Raw genomic sequence first — 19,206 nt, 5'->3', positions numbered from 1 at the left:
ATTGGAGCAAAGAATCTTTGATACCCATCAAATTTGCAGTGGAAGCGATTGTCTTTGCCCGAAGATTCCTTTCTAATTCGAGACTTTGTTCCATGCCATATGGTCTTCATTATAATCATGAATTTCTATCTTAGCTTTTGATAGGCTTGACATTTCAAAGAGAAACTTATCCTCTTTAAACAATCAAGAGAAACTCATTCTCTTCAAAGAACTACACAAATTCACTAAAAGAAAATGTTAGTCTTTAAGGACACAAGATATAGAATGAGCTCCCCCTAAATGTATGCATCAAGTACTTGAATTACTTGTAACATGCATTTGATTCAATTAAGATTCTTAGAGGAGTTCATCATATATCTTGGTCAAGGCATAATATATTTGAAATAATTGAATTTATGCTAGAGAACACATGTCGTTCCCCAAAAGAACTAATCCATGGGGTGACATGTGGTAATTATTTGATCATTTCTTTGGAACCACTCATCCTCATTTGATGTTCTTCTTTCACCAAGGTGTGAGACTACACAACATGAACTTGAAAGAAATCATTAGTCTCACAAGATATAGGCTAAACTCTCCCTCAATTTGTGCATGTAAGAGTACACAAAGTACACTTATTCACATCAACAATACGAGGTTAAAGGAGATGTTTGCACTATATCTTGGTTGAACATGACATGCTTTACATAGATAATGAAAATTAAACCAATTGAAAGTTTAAGAACTAAAAGTATATCAATTGAAATCTTGAAGGGTAAAGCATGCTAATATGAACCTCAAACCTCATAATGAAGGATATCATATAAATATATCACTACATCTTCATTATTTGGTTGACAAAAAAATATAACTCCCTTCTTGAATCACTGTGATCTCTTTTCTCTTTACGATTTCATCCAACCAAGTTATCATGAACTTCTTTCATCTTTGCTTGGTTCGATCATACTTGATATGAGACCCATTGAAACTCAATGATTGAAAGAACCAAGTCTCTTATATTTGTAGATTTTGAATCCATCTTGAAAGCACTTGGAAGGACCTTGTTGAAACACTTAGAAAAGAGAGCATTAAAAACACATGGGAAGGTTTCACAAATGATGATCCTTATATGTGGATGAAAATGAACCATCATTCTTGAAACCCAAAAGGATAGACTAAATTCCTTTAAATTAGTGCACACATATAGTTGATGTCAAAGTTATATGCACTATTGAACATTTTATAATGCAATGAATTTAACCTATACTATGGTACATCCCACTAAGGATAGAATACTAAAACAACTGAAGGAGAGGAAGTTTTCATACCTTAGCCTCTTATCAACTTCTTCTTACTTTAGTTGAATAGTATCCTTTAAGCTTGTGATTTATCCAATTTAAAACAAGCACCATCTCTTAACATAGATTTTCTATGGATAAACTCAACACAAGAGATGGCATTAGTAGCACAAGCACTAGTTTCTTATTTAGCAACCCTTTATATGCGAAAGACAAGCGTGTTGCTAAAAATAGAGAAACCTCATAATATGGACTAAATTTCCCTTGAGCCCTTAAGCACAATATATTTTGAATGATATGGATAATATGCATGGTTATTCAATGAAGTCTAAAGGGCTAACTTAATCCATATTATGGTGAGTGTCTAATATAGAAGAATCAAATCCAAATTAACTAGAGAGAGAGTACATCACATAGTTTTGAATTTGTTGACCATATGATAATATTCATTTATCTTCCAATTGGACCTTTATTTCATAATCAATAACTGATGTATATCCTCAAGTGCTTCTTTTCCCTTAGTGGCTACACAAGTCACAAAAGAGATAAGATTTGAAAATAATATGCACTTGAGATTCAGTTGTTACCACCCTTGCTACTATCTCCAAATATGATTTATATATTCATTATCGAGCACCCAACTTGATCCATTGAAGGAGTGATCCTGCAAAACAAGTTTAAGCTTTGTATTTTGGTACCCAATTTTAATTGGGTCCTTTAAGATTAGTAGTAAGAGCCTTGGATACCCACACATTCCTTACTGTGGCCTTTCTCTTTGTATAGGCACCCACATATACTTGACAACCATCTTACATGGTTTCAAGTCAATATTTAATCACTTAGATAAAAACTAGAGTTAAGAATAGGAGCCTTTTCTCCTTTTATTAATACATCGTTGTGTTGCCTTCTTGATGATGAACCTACCTTGACTTTGGGTGCACCTAGCTTATCAAGGTTAGTCGCACAAGCATTCATATCATAAAGACAAGTTATGCATGGAATTTACAACTTAGTGATCTAATTCAATGTGAAGCATACGGATATCAATTGAAGTAGATTTCTAAAATATCAAAATATGGGTTTTCAAAATTTAGAGAGTATGGATCACTAATTATACCTTTTACAGTTTAAAAATCATATCCATGTTAGTGCATATGTATGTGATGAATATCAACAAAAAGATTCTTATGCACTTTTAGAATTAATGATAAGGGAATTTTAAACTGCATCAAGAGTAGCTATTTAGAAAACAAAGATTACAATCTATATGAATGAGATACAAATTTACCATTTTGGATTGTCTTAGTATAGCTTACTCAAGAGAAACTTATTCTCTTTAACACAAGATATATAATGTTCTCCCACTAGATATGTGCATTAAGTATTTGAATGACTTGACACATGCACTTTCAATTCAGTTAAGAGTCTCATGGGGAGTACATTACATATCATGGTCAAGGCATGACAAATTTGCAATGAATTAACTTATGCCTAAGAATACTTACCACCATATAGAACGTACCATTTGTTGTACCAATTTGAAAGATATTACTATCGGTGGTGGTGTCACTTTAGTATTCTTCTTTTCATCATTTGTGGAGACTTCCTTCTTTGTTATCTCTTTTCCTTTTAAAACTAGTCGATAAAACACTTTGAAAAGATGTATTAGTAGTACAAGGAAGTATTTAATGAATGATGATATCTATATATGAATGGCAAACAAATTATCATTTATGAGGCATAAAGGCATAAACTAAATCCCTTTAAGTTAATGCACATGGAGGAGTGAATTAAAAATATGCACCAATTTACAAATTTAAGCCAAAAGAAATTTAACCTTTATATTGACAATTCTTTCCATAAAATAGATTATTACCAATTGAAAGAATGCCACTTGAAAGGAACTATTATTGGTCACATACCAAATGAAACAACTAGTTCCATACCTTTGCCTTGAGCATTCCTAATCTTTCTTTTAGGTGAAGATTAACCTTTAATGCTTGTGATTTTACCAAATGAAAGAGCACAATCTCTACTTATGAATTTCCATGAAATATCTTAAAAGAGATTGTATTAGTAACACAAGCAATAGTTTCCTATTTAGCAACCTCTAGTATATGAATGACAAGAAGGTTACTAAATTAAGGAAACCTCATGATATGAACTAAATTACCCTTACAGGCATCATGCATAACATCAATTGAAACAAGATAAAAGTAGCATGATTGTTTAATTAAGTTTATAGGGCAAGTTTAATTCATAACATGGTGAGTGATTAATGTAGAAGACTCAAAACCAATTTTAATGAGAATGAATACATCACATAGTATTGGTTCGATCTTCTTTGAGCGTTGAATGTCACACTCTATTTGGGAAACACATTCTCATGTTGTGAAACTACATAAATCACTTAGATAAAAACATTAGTCTCACAACTCTAGTCATATAGAGAATTCCCTTTTGGTAAGTGCTTTAAGAATTTGAATTTCTTACTTAGCACTCTATTCATTTAAGAACATGGGATAATCCTCTTTATGTCTAGGTCATGGCAATAATACGATAATCAATTTGAAATATGTCACAAGATACATACAACCAATTTAAAGCATGTAGATTGTCATAATATAAAAATATGAACTTGCAATCTACCATATAATTAGATCCTTTCCAAAGTAAGGTAAAATCTTTTAAGTTCATTTTCAAGTGCTTCATTTTTCCTATGTGGCTACAAAAGACACAAAGGAATATACCAATTAAAAACAATGTGCACTTAAGAATTAATTGTTACCATCCTTTGGATATCACTTGGTTGTAGGCCTTTTGCTTGATTCCCACAAAGGTTAATCCTTATTCTCTACAACACAAGTTCTTGCTAGAGATGAATATGAAGTTACTGATATAACAACTCAATTCATCTTTGGGTCAATCTTAAAGGATAGACAATGTAAGATTGATAGCTTGAGATAAGAATTGAGTTAAACCGCTCAAGCACCCTAAAGCTTCATATCATCTGCGGGTACCTGCAAAACTTATCAAGTACATTTTGGTACCCATCTTTGGATGGGTCCACCAAGGTTAGCTAACAAGTACTTAGGCACCCAAATGGCCTTTGTGCTAGTTTTAGGTGAACTAATTACCTTTCTAGCACAAATGTCATTTTTGGGTCTCCTAAGCGAATATGAATGAATTGACATGGTAGGCTTAGGATACTTACTCATGGGACAATCCTTGCATAGGTGTCCCTTTCTTCGGCAAGTGTAGCAAATCTGATTTTTAATTTTGCAAGACTCCTTCTTGCCTTGCTTCTTGTTTGCTACATGGTTAGTGAGCCTCTTTCTTTCTAAAGTTAAGCCACTATCTTTTATGTAGGGACATGACTTAATCTCATGTCCCTTCTCATGACATTGATAACACATTCTAGTGCATCTTCTCTTATTTGGAAGAGTGGCTTGTTTGTTACCTTGTGTGGAGCATGTGGAGACGTGGTTGAGGCACTTGTCATGAGCTTTGGATTTCTTATCTTGATGTTTGCTCATGACTTTCTTGGAAAGCTTGGTATTCTTTTGAAGGGGTTTTGTGCATGCTACGGTTGTCCCCTTCTCAAGCTTTTTCACCATATTATCACGGTTATCTTGAGAAGGTTGAGCATGACACTTTCCCTTCAAAAGAGTTAAGCTCCTTCTTTGCCTTCCAACTTCTTCCTTGAGCTCTTTATTTTCTTGTGTGATAGAAATATCACTAGTTCCTGAAATTTCTAGCTCAATGGAAGATTGGCTTTCTTGAGAGCAACATTTGTTAGCACATGATAATATAGTTTCTACTTGAGTACATGTGCATATGTGAGGTTGGTATGATTTCAAATTAGTTAACACAACCTCATGAGCCATTTCTAACATGATATGTGAATCCATAAATTTATTATGAGAACACACAAGCATATCATGTTTTTCTTGCAAAGCTAGATTTTCAATATTTAGCCTTTCTATCGTGTTCTTGAACATAGCATTTTTATTTTCTAATTGAGAAATATATGATGAATGATTAACAACTTTAATTTGCTCAATTGAAATGTCTTCATACCTTTGGACCAAATCATCATGAGAGCACTTTAGCTTCTCATGCTCTTTGTTCAACTTCTCTAAGTCTTCGATTTTTCTGATGAGGAAGTCTTCTTGCTTATGAAGCATTTCTTTTTGTTCTTCCGCTCTTTTCATGAGTTTGAGCAAGCTCATCCGATGTTTCTTGCTTAGCTGAGCGAAGAATTGTTGAAGATCATCCTCATCTTCACTATCACTTTCTTGCTCCTCCTCATCCTCACTTTCGCTTTCACTGTCACTCCCATTAGCAATAAAGCACATATGATAAGTGGATTTGAAAGACGAACCTTGTGAAGAGGTGGATTCGTCGTTTGGTCTCCATCGATCATTTTCTTCTTCAATTTTGTTCTTCGCCTCATCTTCCTTCATTTTGAGGAACATCCTTTCGGCGATTCTCATGGCAAGATCTATTGCCCTAGGATCAACATCTGCACCAAAAGATAAAGTCGAGGCAACCTCAACTTTTTCAAGCTTAGAATCACTTTCATTTCTTAGTCCCCCCGACATGATCTTTTCCTCACGCGGTTAAGCGTTAGAACGAGGATTAGGCTCTGATACCAATTGAAAGTTGCCTAGAGGGGGGTGAATAGGCAAGTTAAAACTTTTTCAACAAAAACTAGAAACAAACTAGGTAAAACCGTCCGGTGTCAAAACCGGTGCAACTGGTTTGAACGAGCTCAACTAAAGAATGAGATATAAAACTGAATTGTTCTCAAAATTCACCTAGTTAACTTTGGAAATGAGATGTTCTAAATGATCCACAGGGTTCAAAGTAGTAGATCTGAGAAGGGCACTTCTCAAAATCCACACACCAAAAAGATATGAACAAATCTTTCACGGAAGGGTGAGAGAACGAAGAACACAAACAAACACAATGAGCAAGAACACAAGAGACACAAGATTTATCCCGAGGTTCGGTCACACCACCAAGGTGCCCTACTTCCTCGTTGAGGCGCCCACAAAGAGCTGGGTCTCTTTCAACCCTAATCCTCCCTTTGCCGACCACAAAGGTCAAGCTCACACACTAATCTTTGCTCAAACGAGCGGGTAATACAAACTTTCTTGCGGTCTTCCACAAGATTTGGAGACTCACAAGAGACACCTAGTCGTCTAGGAGCTAGAAGCTCCAAGAGTAATGAATCCACAAAGAACTCGATGTAGTACCAAAGCTCGAATGAAGAAGAGCAAGAGAGATTTGGAGATGAAGCACAAAAACCGCAGCTCTCAAACTCACTCAAAGATTTCTCTCCAAAGATTTGAAATGGGAGAGGCAAGAGATGTGTGAGAGAGAGTGGGAGGTGTTCTTCAAGTTAGAAATGGAGTTTGGGTCGTGCTCTTGTGTGGGGAGAGAGGTAGGAGTGAGTATATATAGGTGGGGCTTCAAAACTAGCCGTTGGACTCATTTTGGCTGTGGAGGACCGGTTGAACCGCCCCTGGGACCGGTTCAACCGCCTGGGGCAGGCTGACAGTCAATCTGCCAGTCAGACTGGCAGACTGCAGGTCAGACTGCAAAAACAGGTCCTGACACCGGTTGAACCGCCCCTAGGGCCGGTTCAACCGCCTGGGGGTCAGACTGGCAGTCAGTCTGCCAGTCAGGAGGTCAGACCGGTCAGTTGACCCTGACACCGGTTGAACCTCCCCTAGGACCGGTTCAACCGGTTTTGACCAGTGAGGTCCGGGAAAAAAAACCCCGGCTGAACTTTCCCTGGACACCGGTTGAACCTCTCTGGACCCCGGTTGAACTTGCCCTGGACCCCGGTTGAACCTGCCTGGACCCCAGTTGAAGTTGAAGTTCAGCTGGAGTTGAGAAAGCTCAACTCAGCTGAAGTTCAGCTCAGCTGAAAAGCTCAGCTGCAGCTGAAGAAGCTCAGCTCAGCTGCAGTCAAGTTCAGCTGGAAAGCTCAGCTGCAGCTGAAGAAGCTCAACTCAGCTGAAGTCAAGTTCAGCTGGAAAGCTCAGCTGCAGTTGAAGAAGTTCAGCTGCTTTTCAACAAGAACACTCTAGGTTTCTCAAACCTAACCATGGTCAACCATAGAACGTTAAAGAGATTTTTGCTTTTCAAAAATAGCTTTTGAATAGAGAGGTTTGAGCTTTGGCAAACACCAACCTTCTTTTTGGATCCCCCTTTATAGTACGACGATTCCTATACTCAAGTTAAATAAAATATAATGAAGTAAACTCCTTGAGTCATTGGTGTCTCATGTGTGATTTCTCCATGGCATTGCTTCATAAGGATCACAAACATCTTTGTCTCACCTTTTGAAGCAAACTCAAATCAAACCCTGTGACTTGTACCATATCACCTTATATGAGTTCAAATCATGGCTTCAAGTCACCTTACTGATGCATCAACATGTTGTAACTCTTCATAGCTGATTAGTTCATCGACTTAGTGCAAGTACTCTCTTCTTCACCTTAGCCATGGTACCTCGGTCTACAAGCCGTCGCTTGACCTTCACCTTCGCTTAGTTCCTCGAAGCCCTTTCCTTGCTATCTTCACCCTATCAAGCCATTCTTGAGTCACATCAAATTGAGCATCCATTGAGAGAACCATTTCTTCAATATTGTGAACCTTGCTTGAATGTCTTCTAGATATAATTGTCAAGATCAATCAAGCTCTAGTTTGATTCTCATAGAAGCATATATGGACTGACAGTAATATGGTCAAGCCAATTCACGATTCCTCATATCTTATTCTCTTTGGCTTGACCAATCCTCTAAATCACTTTGTCCTCTATTCTGGTCATATGTATGTAGTGATTTCTCAGGTCTTGTCCATATATTCAAACCAATATAGAGATCATATTATATCCATTTGCATTGTCTCATTGGTTATTTAACCTCGTGTTGAACCTTTGTTCACTGATCATTATACACTATTCAAGTATGTTCATCATACTGAATTTCCTGTTCAACACTTAGCAAACTCGTTAGACCTTTAAATGTGTTGTTATCCAAATCACCAAAACTCACAAAAGGGATGAATGCACTTTCAAACACGAACCATTAAATTACAATCAACAGCACCGTCCTACCCAAAAGCACCGCAAGGGTAACCCTGGGTTTGCGGTCGGGCTCTAAACACTGACAGCTGGCGCACCAGGTAGGGGGTGTGTCGTTGATCGGAACTAGCTCAATGGCCATCACCTCCAAGTGCAAGATCACCCTTTGCCCCGGGACCATGTTCTGCTTTGGAACCATCTCGTCCATAGCGGATGAAGAGGGAACTCTACACCGCGTGGCAGATCCACCAGAGAAAAAGCTTTCCTCAGAAATCCCGAGGGGAGCCAGAGCAGAATAGCGAGTGGCGCCACCACTCACATCTCGAGGGAAGATGACCCCTTACAAACCAAAGGTTGGGAGCTTGCCTACCCGAAAAACTCCGCTGTCCACCTCGCCCACAAAAGAGTGGACATGGATCACTCGAAAGAAGGAAGCAAACGCCCCGAGTCAGGGGATGAGAACACGCCGAGCCATCTTTCTGACGCCTTCGCCCTCAAAGAAGGACGGAAAGAAGAGTGCCATTGCGTCAGCTCCTTTCTACCCCGACGTCCTCTTCATCAGGGGGATATTGGAGTCATCACCCATCTCTGACGATGAGCCTACCATGCAAGGGGAAGAACCTCCCCAGCGTGAAGCACGACGACGGAGGAACAGACGCCGGAACGTGCGGCGACATCACGAAGCTGGGGAACAGGATCTGGCGCAACCCGTGTCCCATGACGAAGCCTCAGAAGTAGGAGAAACTCTCCACGAGCGAATACACCGAGAAAGGTGAAACTCTCGCTGCCGCGATCGCCGACAAGCTCAGGACCGAGAACGAGAGCAAGCCGAGCAAGGTGCAAGGCTGTGCCGAGAGAATCCTCTCTTTGCTTGGAACTTGTACCCCGACTTTGCTCGTGCAATGAACACGCCGAGTGAAGTCGGAGGGGTACTGGCCCAGATAGCTGACGGCCTCCCGCGAACTCCAGACGCGGAAGGCTACCGGGGACTGCTTACCCAAGCAGCTAATCACCTTCTACCCATCGCTCATCCTCGGAATGACCTACGTCACGCCATCAACAGCCGGTGAGACGCACGGAGCTCCATCAACGCTTCGCACGACCGATGGCACGAAAATGAGATAAGGCGTCAGGAGGAGTATAACCGGGATCACGGCGTCCCGTCACGAAGTCACACCACACGTGCTGAGTCGGCTGCAGACTCAACTAGTGGCCCGTTCCGGGGATGGTCGAGATGACACAACCGACTCCCCTCCCTGGGACCGACCTCACGAACGCCGATAGGAAGACACGTGAGAAGTCTCTGCGCTTACTCCGCGTATCCGGGCCATCCAGTGCCCCCCAACTTCAAGGTCTCCAACATCGATAAGTACGAGCCCAAGCAGGACCCAGGTGACTGGTTGGTCGTCTACACGACTGCCGCTCGGGCCGCCGGGGTGACGAAGGACGTCATGACGGCGTACTTGCCCATTGTCCTAGGGCAAGATGCGCTATAGTTGCTCCTACATCTACCCCACACTGCATCAACGGTTGGAACGACTTCAGTCGGTGCTTCATCGCCAACTTCCAGTCCCTCTTCGACAAGCCGGCGTAGCCATGGGACCTCAAATCCATTAGGCGCTGGAGCGATGAAACCCTCTGGTCGTACCTCAAGAGGTTTCAGACCATGAGGAACCGCATCCCCGAAGTCGTCGAGGCAGCGGTGATTGAAGACTTCTACCGGGGATCCAACGACTCGGCCTTTGTCCGAGCCATACTCCAGAAAGCGCCTGCCACCTTCGAACAATTGTTCTGGTAGGCAGACCTCTACATCACCACGGATGAACGTGCCCAGGACCTCATTAGAGGCACGAAACCCGCACCACCCGCGCCATGGTGCGATGCGAACCAGCCGCCTGATAGGCGCTGGGAGAAGAGGCCCCGCGAGGAGGTGTGCACCGCCGGTCCACTCGTCGCTCGAGCCCGCGGCGCACCCCGCGGAGGGGTACAAACACTGGATGAAATCCTTGATGCCCAGTGTCCGTACCACAAGAACATGCACCATACCATACGGAACTGCAGGGACTTCAAGAACTCTGTCGGGCATGGCCGACCATTCCAGCCTCTACCGCATCCTCTACCGCGAGGAGAGCCTGGCGAGCCAGGCAGCCTCAACAGTAGGAAGGGGAGGGGGTGGAGCTTTCCACGTGTTTACAGGGAGGTCAACATCATCTTCGGAGGGCACGAAGCACAAGAGAATAGGAGACAACAAAAGCTCAACGACCGAATGTCCTGGTGGCCACCACCAGTGCCCCAGCTCCTTACCAGTGGTCGGAGCACGCGATAAACTTCAGTCAAGCTGATCAATGACTAAACTTTCATCATCCCGGCAAATACCCGCTCCTCGTTGATCTGGTGATCCGAGAGAGCCGCGTGAAGAAAGTATTAGTGGACGTCACCTTCCCCCGGACGCTGCAAGCCCTCGGGGTCGCACTCAAAGACCTCAACGAGTCAGATACTCCATTCTTTGGTATCGTGCCGACTGAAGGGGAGTACCCACTCGGGCACATCTACATGTCTGTCACCTTCGGAACCCCAGAGAACTACAAAACTGAGTTCCTGAGGTTCAAGGCAGACCGCGTAAGGTACGCCACGGCGTGCCCAGCGAGACGGTCGTGGCTTAACGCCGCTGCAGCTAACGGTGCTCCCAGTCCCTATTTCTTACCAATTCTATGGATTTCACTATTGTTGTTTATCATTGTTTTGCTTCTATGCTTCCTTTTTATATTTTCTATATTTCTGTGTGTGTCTTGCATAGAAAAAGATAGGACAGTGGGTTGGATGTGTGATGCCAAATTACTGCAGTTCTGTTTGTCTTCCAATCTATATTTGATATTTGGGGGGCATAGGTTATGGTTTCCACAGTAAATTGTGTAAAAAATTATCTGCATTCTGGTATATAACCCAGTCTACTACATTGTTTTGTTGATATACTTCTGTAGACTCCTTGATTCATGTGATGGTCTTCGATCAAACCATATGTCTGAAAAACTACTTAAACAGACAAATTCTTCCAGTTATGGCAGTCAATAGCAAGATGCTACAATTGCTACTTCTCCTTTATGGCATTCAATTATTGTTTTACCGATATTGTCATCCCAGAAAAAGAGGATTGAATTGGTGAGTTTTGTTGTTGCATATTATCTGGACAATTTTACTTTTTCCAAACTTCAATAACACCGCCTGAAATTGCCTTGACAAGAAGTCAAGAAGTTATATTCAACATGCATCTGCACTACAATATGTTACTTGATTTTCTTTCATCATGGCTATGTAGGATTATAGGTACCCTTTAAAAAGGGGATATTCTTGCTAAAATGTAAATGTGTATTCTAATGCATCTTATAGACTATCAAAACCATTAAGTCTATTTTCGTTCTACTGGTTTGAGTGTTGCAGGGGTAAAAGAGAAAATAGATTATTTTAGATTAGATACCGTTGCAGTGGTCTTTTGACTTGGCCTGTGCTAGGTAAAAAAATCAAATTTACTAGATATTGTTGGGCCTTATGAGGGGCGGGATAAGAATTCCGACATGCTTAACTCAATCATTGAAGTTAATGAAGAGTCCACACACTGAGTGTGTGAGTAGATCCATACGCAACAGATTATGGGCATCAATGATGGTGCACCAGGGATATGGCAAGGTAGCGTGGTGCAAGACGGTCAATGATATTGGCAAGTACATCTTCAGGTAGCAGGTATGTCATGCTCTTATATATATATATATATACATACATACATATATATATACATTGTTCTAAATTCTCTTAAGATGAAGCCCCACCTCTACCTGCAAAGTGAAAAACAAAAGCAAAAACATATTTATCTAAGAAGGAAGTAAAAACAATTAAAGTAAGAAATGTCAACATGAGTACGCCAGTACAGGTGTTGTCATGGAGGATTTAATAATATGTTCATTATTCACCAATATGCGACCAGTAAAAATTGGTAGCTATTTATGCAGTGTGTGATGTTTTAGTTGAGTGATTGAACCAATTGATCGAAAGAATTCAGATTGTTATTAAAACTTTAATTTGTGATAACATTCGTTTTGTATGTTTTTGGTGAATTGGATTGGCCAAAAGAATCAGATTGATGATGGTATGTGTTCATTATGCTCAGTGCTTTACTTTCTGATTTGTTGATAGGTTATATACTTAAGAGCATAAATGATTGTTAATTTGGGCCTATATTTATAGCTAAAGTTGCTGCAATGAAGCATATTGTGCTTGCACGCTTTATGAAAGCAACAAATCCTAACCATCCACTGAACAACTTGGGTAATGGTAATATACTGCTAGGCTGAAATTTTACTCTTCCATTAGGAAACTACTATTCACAAACTATAAAAGTGGGATTTTGATTATTCCACTCCATGTTGCTGTAGGTATGGAAGCGCAAGGAAGAACAATATTTAGCATATAGTGGAATCCTTTATACAGTCATAAGGTACATAGTAGTATAGCACACAATATTATAATAATAGGTAAAATTCTACTCCTATGTTATGTTATGGTAGTCTTGATTTAGTAGATTACTACTTTCTTTGTCCTGTGAAGTATAAATAGAATGATAGTTGCATCTACCAATCAAACTACTCTCTTTGTCCCTGGTTTGCACCGACTTTAATTTGGACCGACTTCAATAAATAGTAAATATAGGAAAGTCAGTATCTCGTCTCATTTCTCCTTCCTTACCGCTTTCCCACATCTCATTTTACAAAGAGCTCGGAGCAAGTCGACGACGCGGCACCTAACCGCTTCTTCCTCCTCTCTGGCAACATAGAGCGCCCGACACTGGAATCCCTGATTGGCAAGCCCCTTCTCCCGCCACCCCTGGCGCCCGGGCGACAGCCACCAAGGTCGACGCGGCGCTCGACCGCTTCTTCCTCCTCTCTGGCAACATGGAGCGCCCGACAATGGAATCCCTTATTGGCAAGCCCACTCCTGCTGCCACCCTTGGCGCCCAAGCGGCAGCCGCCAAGGACTACACGGCGCTCGACCGCTTCTTCCTCCTCTCTGGCAACATGGAGCGCCCGGCAATGGAATCCCTGATCGGCAAGCCCCCTCTTCCCACCACCCCTAGCGCCCGGGCGACAGCCACGGCCGCTGAGGTCTACGCGGCGCTCGACCGCTTCTTCCTCCTCTCTAGCAACATGGAGCGCCCGACAATGGAATCCCTGATTGGCAAGCCCCCTCCTCCCGCCACCCCTGGCGCCCGGGCGACAGCCGCGGCCGTCATGGTCTACGCAGTGCTTGACCGCTTCATCCTCCTCTCTGGCAACATGGAGCGCCCAACACTAGAATCCATGATGTTTGGCAAGCCCACTTCTCCCGCCAACCCTGGCGCCCGGGCGACAGCCTCAGCCACCGAGGTCTACGCGGCGCTCGATCGCTTCTTCCTCCTCTCTAGCAACATGGAGCGCCCGACACTAGAATCCATGATGATTGGCAAGCCCACTTTTCCCGCCACCCCTGGCGCCCGGGCGACAGTCGTCGAGGTCTACGGGGCGCTCGACCGCTTCTTCCTCCGCTCTGGCAACATGGAGCGCCCGGCACTAGAATCCCTGATGATTGACAAGCCCACTCCTCCCGCCACCCTGGCCCCCGGGCGACAGCCGCCGAGGTCTACGCGGCGCTTGAACGCTTCTTCCTCCTCTCTGGCAACATGGAGCGCCCGACACTGGAATCCCTAATGATTGGCAAGCCCACTCCTCCCGCCACCCCTGGCGCCCGGGCGACAGCCGGCGATGTCTACGCGACGCTCGCTCGCTTCTTCCTCCTCTCTGGCAACATGGAGCGTCCGGCACTAGAATCCCTGATGATTGGCAAGCCCACTCCTCCTGCCTCCCCTGGCGCCTGGGCGACAGCCGTTGAGGTCTATGCGGCGCTCGACCGCTTCTTCCTCCTCTATGGCAACATGGAGCGCCTAGCACTGGAATCCCTGATGATTGGCAATCCCCCTCCTCCGGCCACCCCTAGCGCCCGGGCGACAGCCGCCAAGGTCGACGTGGCACTCGACCGCTTTTTCCTCGCTCGCACCGACCTCCTGGGCATCGTTTCCCAGGTCGCCCCCTCCTTTAGGAACCCTTGCTCTCTGATCTTCATCTCATTTGGTCTATTTATGATTTCGTGATGTTGGAACTGTGAACCTGATCTGGCATATGCTGTCTTAAAAGCAGAGCAATAAAAAAGCTTGTTTCAAAAAAACTCATTCGCTTGCGGACAAATCAATTAGTGGCTCGCCGAGGCCTCAATTAGTTCTCATATGAAGGATTATATATGCTCCAAAACTGTTCTGAATAAGTCAAATTTTCTGTTTGTGTAACATAAACATAATCTTCTAATGTTCTAACATTCTTTTTGTTGGTCAGATTGACGAATTGATCTCAGATGCCTTTAAATGCCAAACCGTGTCCAAAAGAGCAACAAAAGAGATAAAGTTCTTTAGTGGCTTCTTAAAGGATACTAAGGCTTCCTTCAAGGTGTGTACTGCAAACAAATCTTCCATTATCCTCTATATATGAGCCCTTGGCATTGCAGTTCGCTTTACCATCATGCTTTTCCTTTTGTAATTAGCACTGGTCTTCTAGACTGAAGAAAGCACTAGAGACTGGTCTAGTGAAAACCGAGGCTTTCTCAAAAAACACACCTGGGATGTGCTTAAATACTGCTGCAAAAGGTAATGTCAAGTTGATCAGCTGTAGCAGCAAGCTCCCTTATACAGATCCTCTATAGTGGTTTCTATCACCACTCAAGATTATGGTCTTAACAGACCCATCAGACACTCTAGTTCCAAGTCCAGCTATGAGTGAAAGTTATAAAATCTTAAAGGATCTGTCATCAAGATATGATATTTATGGGCTCAATGAATCCAACACCGAAGATCCTCTCGAGTGGTTTCTGTCACCACTCAATACTATGGTCTTATCAGATCCATGTCCAGTGAGGAGTGACATGGAGGGAGATGAAAACCCCATCCAAATCCCTGCTGTGCATAGCAATACCTTGCTTGTCACCCCTTGGGAAAGCATGGAAAGCACTAAGCGGAAGGAAAGATTGGCCGGGAAAGTACCCTCAAGAAAGAACTGTGGACTCGATTTGATGCGGCTTCGGCCAATGAGTTGTACTTTTGATAAGATATGCTTAAAATGTTTTCTAGACAAGCTTGAATAGGTCTCTTTTAGGCGCTTGGATTAGGTTTTTTTATTTTTATAGATCTAGATATGCCAACATCTGAGCGGTGCCAAAGTGTAGTTACGACGGAGCTTGTGATGAATGGCCTCAAAGTGTTGCAACTGTAGGCCCTTTTTTGTTCTTTATAGCACATTACCTTCATATCCCTCGGTTTTTCTCGAGCAAGGCTGGGATGACCTGGTCGTGCTAGGTAGTCCTCGCCGTCCGCCAACGAGCCCTGGCTGGGTGCGCCCCCAGCGCTTTGCAATGGGGGGCCCCGGTTGGGTCAGGCAGCTCTGCCTTGGACTTCTCCGATGGTCTTCGCTTCCAGGAGTGGATCTTCAACAAGTTCAATTGCCCGATCAACTATCTCCAGGGCGATAGCCGCCGAGGTCTACACAGCAATCGACCGCTTCTTCCTCCTCTCTAGCAACATGGAGCGCCAGGCACTGGAATTCATGATGATTGGCAAGCCCACTTCTCCCGCCACCCCGGGCGCCCGGGTGACAGCCGCCAAGGTCTACGTGGCGCTCGACCACTTCTTCCTCCTCTCTGGCAACATGGAGCGCCCGGCAGTGGAATCCCTGATGATTGACAAGCCCACTCCTTTGCCACCCCTGGCGCCCACCGACAGCCACTGAGGTCTACACGGCGCTCGACTGCTTCTTCCTCCTTTCTGGCAACATAGAGCGCACGACACTGGAATCCCTGATGATTGGCAAGCCCACTCCTCCCGCCACCCCTGGCGCCCGAGCGACAGGCGCCAATGTCTACGAGGCGCTCAACCGCTTCTTCCTCCTCTCTGGCAACATGGAGCGCCCGACGTTGGAATCCCTGATGATTGGCAAGCCCACTCCTCTCGCCACCCCTGGCGCCCGGGCGACAGCCGTCGAGGTCTATGCGGCGCTCGACAGCTTCTTCCTCCTCTCTGGCAACATGGAGTGTCCAACACTGGAATCCCTGATGATGGCAATCCCCCTCCTCCTGCCACCCCTGGCGCCCGGGCGACAGCCACCGAGGTTGACGTGGCGCTCGACCGCTTCTTCCTCGCCCGCACCGACCTCCTGGGCATTGTTTCCCAGGTCGCCCCTCCTTTAGGAACCCTTGCTCTCTGATCTTCATCTCATTTGGTCTATTTATGATTTCGTGATGTTGGAATTGTGAACCTGATCTGGCATATACTTTCTTAAAAGTAGAGCAATAAAAAAGCTCGTTTAAAAAAATCCATTCGCTTGCGGACAAATCAATTAGTGGCTCGCCGAGGCCTGAATTAGTTCTCATATGAAGGATTATATATGCTCCAAAACTGTTATGAATAAGTCAAATTTTCTGTTTGTGTAACATAAACATAATCTTCTAACGTTCTGACATTCTTTTTGTTGGTCAGATTGACGAATTGATCTCAGATGTCTTTAAATGCCAAACCGTGTCCAAAAGAGCAACAGAAGAGATAGAGTTCTTCAGTGCCTTCTTAACAGATACAAAGGCTTCCTTCAAGGTGTGTACTGCAAACAAATCTTTCATTATCCTCTATATATGAGCCCTTGGCATTGACGTTCGCTTTACCATCATGCTTTTCCTTTTGTAATTAGCACTGGTCTTCCAGTCTGAAGCAAGCACTAGAGACCGGTCTAGTGAAAACCGAGGCTTTCTCAAAAAACACACCCGATATGTGCATAAATACTGCTGCAAAAGGTAATGACAAGTTGATCAGCTGCAGCAGCAAGCTCCCTGATACAGATCCTCTTCAGTGGTTTCTATCGCCACTCAAGACTATGGTCTTAACAGACCCATCAGACAGTCCAGTTCCAAGTCCAGCTATGAGTGACACTAAAGAAATCTTAAAGGATGTGTCATCAAGATATGATATTTATGGACTCAATGAATCCAACACTGAAGATCCTCTTGAGTGGTTTCTGTCACCACTCAATACTATGGTCTTATCATATACTTGTCCAGTGAGGAGTGACATGGAGGGAGATGAAAAACCCATCCAAACCCCTGCGGTGCATAGCAAGACCTTGCTTGTCACCCCTTGGGAAAGCATGGAAAGCACGAAGCAGAAGAGAAGATTGGCCGGAGAAAGTACCCTCAAGAAAGAACTGTGAACTCGATTTGATGCGACTTCGACCAATGAGTTGTACTTTTGATAGGACATGCTTAAAATGTTTTCTAGACAAGCTTGAATAGGTCTCTTGTAGGCGCTTGGATTAGGTTTTTTTATTTTTATAGATCTAGATATGCCGACATCTGAGCGGTGCCAAAGTGCAGTTACGACAGAGCTTGTGATGAATGGCCTCAAAGTGTTGCAACTGTAGTCCCTTTTTTGTTCTTTATAGCACATTACCTTCCTATCCCTCGATTTTTTCTCGAGCAAGGCTGGGATGACCCGGTCGTGCTAGGTAGTCCTTGTCGTCTGCCGACGAGCCGTGGCTGGGTGCGCCCCCAACGCTTTGCAATGGGACCCCCGGTTGGTTCGGGCAGCTCTGCCTTGGACTTCTCCGTTGGTATTTGCTTCCAGGAGTGGATCTTCAACAAGTTCAATTGCTCGATAACCTATCTCCCAGGCGACAGCCGCCGAGGTCTACGAGGTGCTCGACCGCTTCTTCCTCCTCTCTGGCAACATGGAGCGCCCGACACTGGAATCCATGATGATTGGCAAGCCCACTTCTCCCGCCACCCCTGGCGCCCACTTCTGTAGACTCCTTGATTCATGTGATGGTCTTCGATCAGACCATATGTCTGCAAAACTACTTAAACAGGCAAATTCTTCCAGTTCTGGTAGTCAATAGCAAATTGTAGATGCTACAATTGCTACTTCTCCTTTATGGCATTCAATTATTGTTTTTCCGATATTGTCATCCCAGAAAAAAAGATTGAACTAGTGACTTTTGTTGTTGCATCTTATCAGGACAACTTTTACTTTTTCCAAACTTCAATAACACCGCCTAAAATTGCCTTGACAAGAAGTCAAGAAGCTATATTTAGCATGCATCTGCACTACAATATGTTACTTGATTTTCTTTCATCATGGCTATGTAGGATTATAGGTACCCTTTAAAAAAGGGGGATATTCTTGCTAAAATGTAAATGTGTATTCTAATGCATCTTATAGAATGTCAGAATCATTAAGTCTATTTTTGTTCTACTGGTTTGAGTGTTGCAGGGATAAAAGAGAAAATAGACTATTTTGGATTAGATATCGTTGCAATGGTCTTTTGACTTGGCCTGTGCTAGGTAAAAAATTAAATTTACTAGATATTGTTGGGCCTTATGAGGGGTGGGATAAGAATTCCGACATGCTTAACTCAATCATTGAAGTTAATGAAGAGTCCACACACTGAGTGTGTGAGTAGATCCATACGCAACAGATTATGGGCATCAATGATGGTGCACCAGGGATATGGCAAGGTAGCGTGGTGCAAGACAATCAATGATATTGGCAAGTACATCTTCAGGTAGCAGGTCTGTCATGCTCTTATATATACATTGTTCTAAATTCTCTTAAGATGAAGCCTCGCCTCTACCTGCAAAGTGAAAAACAAAAGCAAAAACATATTTCTCTAAGAAGCAAGTAAAAAAATGAAAGTAAGAAATGTCAACATGAGTACGCCA

The sequence above is a fragment of the Zea mays genome, chromosome 3, assembly GCF_902167145.1.
Source record: "Zea mays cultivar B73 chromosome 3, Zm-B73-REFERENCE-NAM-5.0, whole genome shotgun sequence".
Classification (NCBI taxonomy): Eukaryota; Viridiplantae; Streptophyta; class Magnoliopsida; order Poales; family Poaceae; genus Zea; species Zea mays.
The sequence above is the reverse complement of the archived record's forward strand: the minus strand, read 5'-3'. Positions refer to the sequence as shown.